Source organism: Dryas octopetala, chromosome 2 (assembly GCF_963921425.1).
Source record: "Dryas octopetala chromosome 2, drDryOcto1.1, whole genome shotgun sequence".
Lineage (NCBI taxonomy): Eukaryota > Viridiplantae > Streptophyta > Magnoliopsida > Rosales > Rosaceae > Dryas > Dryas octopetala.
Window position 1 is genome coordinate 7,774,589 of NC_141367.1, and position 7,056 is coordinate 7,781,644.

The 7,056-nt window shown below is 38.5% G+C and overlaps 1 pseudogene; it reads left to right on the top strand.

Moving 5' to 3' along the window:
* Positions 1–450: 450 nt before the first annotated feature.
* LOC147292861 (uncharacterized) lies at positions 451–6,842 on the top strand (annotated as a pseudogene).
* Positions 6,843–7,056: the final 214 nt, after the last annotated feature.

Genomic DNA, 7,056 nt, shown 5'->3' on the forward strand with positions numbered 1-7,056 from the left:
TGTTGTAACAGAAGTAAAGATGCAAGGGTAAATTGGTGTGAAGGTCGATCAAAGAAACCATTGCATTTAAAGAGATTTTTGTGCTTTCGAGCTTCAAGTGCAAGTGCAAAGCAAGCCAGGTACTAGTCTTTCTTTACAAATTAACTCAACTCAACTCGGCAAAGCTATTCTTTGGTACTAGTCTTTCTTTACAAATTATATATCTATTTTTTTGCATCTATGCTTGCATTGAATCTGCATGCTTTTAGTTTGTCAAAACACTAAGAGCCTAGAATAAAGCTTTAAGCTCTAGTAAGATACTTTCCCTGAGGATATGAAATCAGTTATATAATAGCTTATAATGTATTTAAATTTGTTAATTTTAGTTTTGGGCAATTGAGTGATCGATATGGAATCGGTTCTCTGATATAATAGAACTTGTTTATGTAGATCTTATGTGAATTTAAGATGATGGATAAAGATTGTGTGCATCTTAACAGGTAACAATTACCTTACAATCTAATTGAACACTTAAAATTAAACAATCTAGGTAGGCTTCTGATTGCATTCATTTTTATTTTTTTTTCTTTTTAATTTTAGAGCTACTGATAAGTACTTTCAAGGAGCATGAAATTTCGTGAAAAGAGCAGAAAATAATTCAGGGAACTCAAAAAAGATTTTCTGCCCTTGCAAAAATTGTTGGAATTTAAGTCATCAATTTTGTTATACTATTTTTGAGCATTTGGTGATAAAGGAAATGGATCGAACATACACAAATTGGTTTCACCATGGGGAAAAACCAGTTACAAATGAGGGACTTGAAGAAATAGATATGTGTGAGGCATATAACTTATACAGGGTAGCATGCTTGAATGATGAAGACTATATGGAGCCTATGGAAGAAAGAAGAGGTGATGATTTCATTGAACAATTAGATGATGCAGAAACCCCTCTATACCTTAGTTGTACAAATTATACAAAGTTATCGGCCATTGTAACTTTATATAGACACAAAACTGTAAGTGGATGGACCGATAAGAGTTTCAATGGGCTTCTAGAGATTTTGCATGGCATGTTACCAATGCAAAATGTGCTTCTAACGTCCTTGTGGTCTCTTTAGAAAAGATTCGATATAGGGTATGAAAAGATTCATGCATGCAAGAAGGATTGCTGTCTCTTTAGAAAAGAGTATGAGAACATGGAGAATTGCCCAAAATGTAGTGGTTCAAGATGGAAGGTAGATAAGCGTATAAAGAAGATTAAAAAGGGTGTGCCTGCTAAAGTTTTGAGATATTTTCCTATCATTCCCAGATTTAGAAGGATTTTTAGGTCTTAAAGCATGGCAGAAAATTTAAGATGGCATTTCAATCATAAAAGTAATGATGGGATGATGCGTCACCCGGTGGATTCTGTAGCATGGGACTTGGTTAATGCTAAATGGCCATCATTTTCATCTGATCCACACAACCTTAGGCTAGTCTTGCTACAGATGGCTTCAATCCACTTTCCAATTTGAGCTCTACACATAGTTGTTGGCCAGTAATGCTTGTTACATACAACTTACCACCTGGGTTATGCATGAAAAAAGAGAATATTCTGTTAACATTATTGAGTCCTGGTCCAAAGCAACCTGGAAATGACATTGATGTATATTTACAGCCACTTATAGAAGATTTGCAACATTTGTGGGACAGTGGAGTGAATGTATATGATGCATTCAGTAAAACTATCTTTAATTTGAGAGTAGTTTTGATGTGGACAGTAAACGATTTTCCAACCTATGGAAATCTTGCTGGCTGTACGACAAAAGGTAGAATAGCATGTCCTATATGTGGTAAAAATACTCATTAGCGGTGGTGTAAGACCCCGTATTTTTCAAAATTTTATTTTAAATATTTTGAGAATTTATTTCAAGGATTTTGGGAATTTATTTGGAATTTAAAAAAGTTGTGGTTTAATTTTAATTTTTGTTTTAATTTGGGCTTGACCCAAAGTTGACTTTTCATTCTATTGAGCTTTCGGTTTTGACTTTGGGCACGTTGCATAGATCTCGAGTCCACGAGTTCGTAGACACATAGCACGCGTCAATCCGAGTTACGGTTTGAGAGTTACGGACATTTGAAGTAAAGGGCAAACTTGTAATTTATACAAAAGTGGTTATAAAACCCAAAATTTCATATTTTTATCACTCTCACTCTCACTCACTCTCTCTCTCTCTCTCTCTCTCTCTCTCTCTCTCTCTCTCTCTCTCACCCGTTCAGCACCGCCGCTCTGTCACTGGCGCGTGGGCGTGTGTCTGGCGGCGGATGGAGGCGGACGAAAGCTCCCCAAGCTCGCCTCTCTTCCCTCCTCCTTCCTCTGTGCACCGTTTAGCCCATAAACCCCTCAAAAACCGAACCCAGTTCAATGCCAATCGGGCCCCCGGCGGCGACTCATTTTTCTGGCAGAGTTGAGGGCGGCGACCACTTGGGTTTTCTTCCCCAGGCCCCGGCGAGTTCAGCCATGCCACTCCCTTGCTCCGGCGACCATCCTCGACGGAGAAATGACGCGAAACAGGGCCGAGTCTCCCCGCCGGCGATCTGCATTCTCCGGCCACGACGCGACGCCGGACCACCTGGGTCCTCCTCCCCTCTTCACGGAGAGTTCATCCTTGGCCTTTCCTGGCTCCGACGACCCCCACGGTGGCGGATCGAAGATTTTGGGCCGCGGCTGCTCCGAAGGATTTCAGCGATTCCGGCGAGAATTGGCCGTCGACGCAGGTATAAAAGTTGATCCTCTCGACGTGTCCTTCGTGCCTGTGTAATTTGCTTACGTTGATTTTCAGTTTTGAAATTCGTGCAAGTTGACCCCTACGGACCACCGCGGGTCTCGCCGCGTTTGGCCGTGCCGATGACTTGAATTGTTGGCTTTTGGCCTCTGGCCAGTCAACCGAAGCCCGTGGGTGAGTTTAGGTGATTTTTAGGTGTTGTTTGGGGTTGGGCAGCCACCATGTGTGGTGGTTACCGCCCATTTCGGTCGTTTAACGGCCCATTTGTATTTCTGGTTTGTGAAATTGTTGATTGTCTGGTCTTAATACGTACACGGGCTCGGGAAATCTTTCCCTGATACCGTTATGTTGCCGAATTTGAAATCCGAGAAATGGCACCGTGAAGGGCACATCGGTCGTTTCACGCAGTTAAACTGTGAGTGAAACTTATCAGTTTTTAATGTAGAGTACCGTTAATGAATTGCCTGTTTGTGTGTTTGTTGTTATGTGTTAGAGAAGACTAAGTGTAGGATTTGGATCATGAGAATGAATTGATGAGGATTTGAGGCTAGGGAATTAATTAGGAATTATAGAGTTGCCCGAGAATAATTGCTGGATTTGAGAAAAAATGCTTATTGTCGAGGATTAATAAAAAATGATTAGGCAATTATCTTACAGAATAATCAAGTTACTTTTGAGGAAGTATTTGGTATGATTTTAGTGGTAAACAAGTAAGGAGTCATGAGCACGAATCAATTTCGGAAGGGACTCGGCATAGCTCAGAGTAAACTTTGAGTGATAATTAAGTGGCTGGCTTCCCATGTCGAAAGGTTTTGTGGGTGGAGAGCAAATGTTTAAGGAATAAATTTTCTGACAGCAAGTGTTGATGGTGATGCATATGTAGAGATGAATCCGAGGAGAAATACAAGAGGCATTAATACATTGTGAAACAAGGATAGTTATGAGATAGTTTTGAGAATGTTGTGATTGAGGTTGTGTGAGAATACATGTCTGCCCGTGCATCGATTTGCTCTGTGCAGGAAGTGGCGAGCTTAGTTACCTGCCTGCTAGTGCATTGATTCGCTCTGCACGAGAAGTGGCGAGCATCCTGCCTGCTCATGCATTGATTCGCTCTGCATGAGAAGTGGCGCTCTACACGAGAAGTGGCGAGCATCCTGCCTACTCGTGCATTGATCCGCTATGCACGAGAAGTGGCGAGCATACCTGCCTGTCCGTGCATCAATTCGCTCTGCACGGGAAGTGGCGAGCGATTTACAGTTGTGAGATGATTTAAAAATGGATTGAGAAAAGGTTTTAAAATTGGGGGATTTCAATGAGCGATGTGAGTGAAATTAGATAGATGATTGGTTGTATTGTGTGGTAATATTGCATTGTTTGCTAAGACTTGGTAAAGTCTAGGCTTGAATCTTGAGGATGGAATTGATGGTGATTATGCATTGAGGTTGTTAATTACGATGTGAATGATTTGAGGTTGAGGTTAATAGTTGACGATTAGGCAATTGATTTGACGGAATGATTATAAATATTATTGGTAAGATTTGATGTGAATTTGAGGAATTATGTTTTATCTTGATGCTTGTGTGATTTGGCGATGAAATTATTATTGATTAAGTATTTATGGATTTTTTTGTGGATGGTAAATTGTGAAAATTGAGGAAAAGTATTTTGAGGCCATGTGATTTCTTATTGAGGATAATTTATTTCGTCATTTCACTCATATGAGCTCTAGTGAGCTTACCAGGTTGTTTGTTTGAATGACCCGGTGTACCATGGATATGGTGCAGTGTAGTTGTTTGTGTTTTACAGGTTTAGTAGGCTGAGGAGGCAGTGAGGAGAAGTCGAGGCAGTGGGACTCAGCGAGATTTATTTAATTGTTTTTACACAATGTTTTTGTTTAAATGTTTTTGGTAAAATTGTATTTATTTATATTTATGTGCATGGCTCAAAGGAAAGAGAAAACAGATTTTCAAGGTTGATGTTTCAGTGTTTTATGGGCCCGAGGTTCGGAGCGTTACAGGTGGCTAAAATTTAGTAGGAAGGGTGTATACATGGGTCATAGGAGATTTCTACCACCGTCACACCCGTTTCGGAAAAATAAGTCATGGTTCAATGGCAAGGAAGAAAATGGAAGAAATTCCAGAATCATGACAGGTAGAAATATTTCTCTTGCTCTTAAAGATTTTGTGAATGATTAGGGAAGTCTGATAAGAAAAAAAAAATAAAAGAGATGACAACAAAGATCCAGAGATGTGGAAGAAGAGGTCCATCTGTTTTGATATACCATATTGGGAGGTGAGTATTTTATATCCTTGAACTCTGAACTTTATCTTCTTAACAATTTTAAAGTATATAGATACACTGAACTCATATTTTTTATCTTCCTAACAGGAATTGTCATTGCGCCATAATTTGGATGTTATGCATGTACAGAAAAACTTTTGTGAAAGCATAATAGGCACACTATTGGATATTAATGGAAAATCAAAAGATGGACTCAATGCTCGTAAGGATTTAGAAGATATGGGAATTAGGAAAGACCTACATGCAGAAGTTTGAGAAACTAGGACATACCTTCCTCCAGCTCCACATACATTATCAAAGGCTGAGAAAAAAAGTTTTTGCAAGAGGTTATTTGACTTGAAGGTGCCTGATGGTTATAGCTCTAACATTGGGAATTGTATATCAATAGAGGAATGCAAGATTATTGGCCTCAAGTGTCATGATTATCATGTTCAGATGCAACAACTATTGCCTGTAGCTTTAAAAGGATTGCTGTCAGTAGGGCCAAGAAAGGCAATAATCGCATGTGTCAATTCTCAACAAAATCTATCAGCATGTTATTGATAGAGAAAATATGCTATCAATTGAGAATGATGTGGTGGAAACCTTATGCTTGCTTGAAAGGTTCTTTCCTCCTTAATTTTTTGACATTATGATTCACTTACCAATTCATTTAGGAAGAAAAGTACAATTGTGTGGACTAGTCCACTACCACTGGATGTATCCTTTTGAGAGGTTAGGAACACATATATCAATTTTTTTTTACCTAATCATATAGTTCATTTTAGAAGTAGTACATATTTTAATATAATAGTTTCATGCTTCCAGACATATGAAAATATTCAAAGGATATGTAAGGAATCGTGCACAGCCTAAGGGGTCCATTGCAGAATGCTATCTTGCAGAAGAGTGCATAGCATTTTGTAGTGAGTTTCTCAAGCACTCAATTGAAGTTGATATTCAAGAAGTACTAGAAGATTTTGGGAATGAGGTAATTCTTGAGGGTCATCCAATTTCTGGGAAAAGGCTGATTACATTAAGTGATGAATTGTTAGAAATTGCACACTGTTGTGTGCTATTCAATACAGCCGAGGTTGAACCATCCTTGGAGTAAGTAAATTACTCATAAAACTATAGAATTTCTAACTACAACTATAAGTCAACTGACTCACTTTTGCATTATACTATAGGATGCATAAAGAGGAGTTAAAGCAATCTAACAAAAGTCTTCAAAAAAATTCTAGCTTACTTTGGAAGAGGCATACTGAAAAATTTGTAGCATGGTTAAAGGAAAAGGTGACATGCTATGTAGAAGATCAAATTTTATTAGCTACAACATATAAGAAAGTATATATTTGACTCAATTTGATTGTTTTTAACAGATTCCTATTAATTCAAGTGATCATTCAGAGATATTAAAATTGCTTGCATATGGTCCTAGAAATGGGGCATTGTCCTTCAATGGATATGAGATCAATCGGCAGAAGTTTCATACAATAGATATTGAGTTGTCAACTCAAAACAGTGGTGTTTCCATTGAAGCAACAACCATGTGCAGGGCAAGCGCAAAGGATGCTGCACAAGTACCTGATATGGTTACCTATTATGGGATACTAACTGATATAATTTTATTAGATTACCACTCATGTTATGTGCCGATCTTTAAGTGTCAGTGGGCAAATGTTGGTAATGGTGTTAGGAAAGAAGATGGATTTACCTTTGTTAACCTACACCAAGGTCAAAGTCAATTTGTGAGAGATCCATTTATCCATCTCAAGTGAAGCAAGTTTTTTATTCAAGAGAACATGATTCCTAGGTATATCCTATTAAAGGCACCACCGAGAGGTTAATTTCTCTGAGTTGGAAGAGTATGATGAGAATGCAAATGTAGTTCCCACACCAAATGAACTTGAGATGGATACTAATGATTGTAATGAGCAAGTTGGTTATGTGAGGGGGGATTGTGAGGGCATCTTTGTGTAATATATGTACTCAGATTATCAAAGAAATATGATGTTCATTTCAGTCTA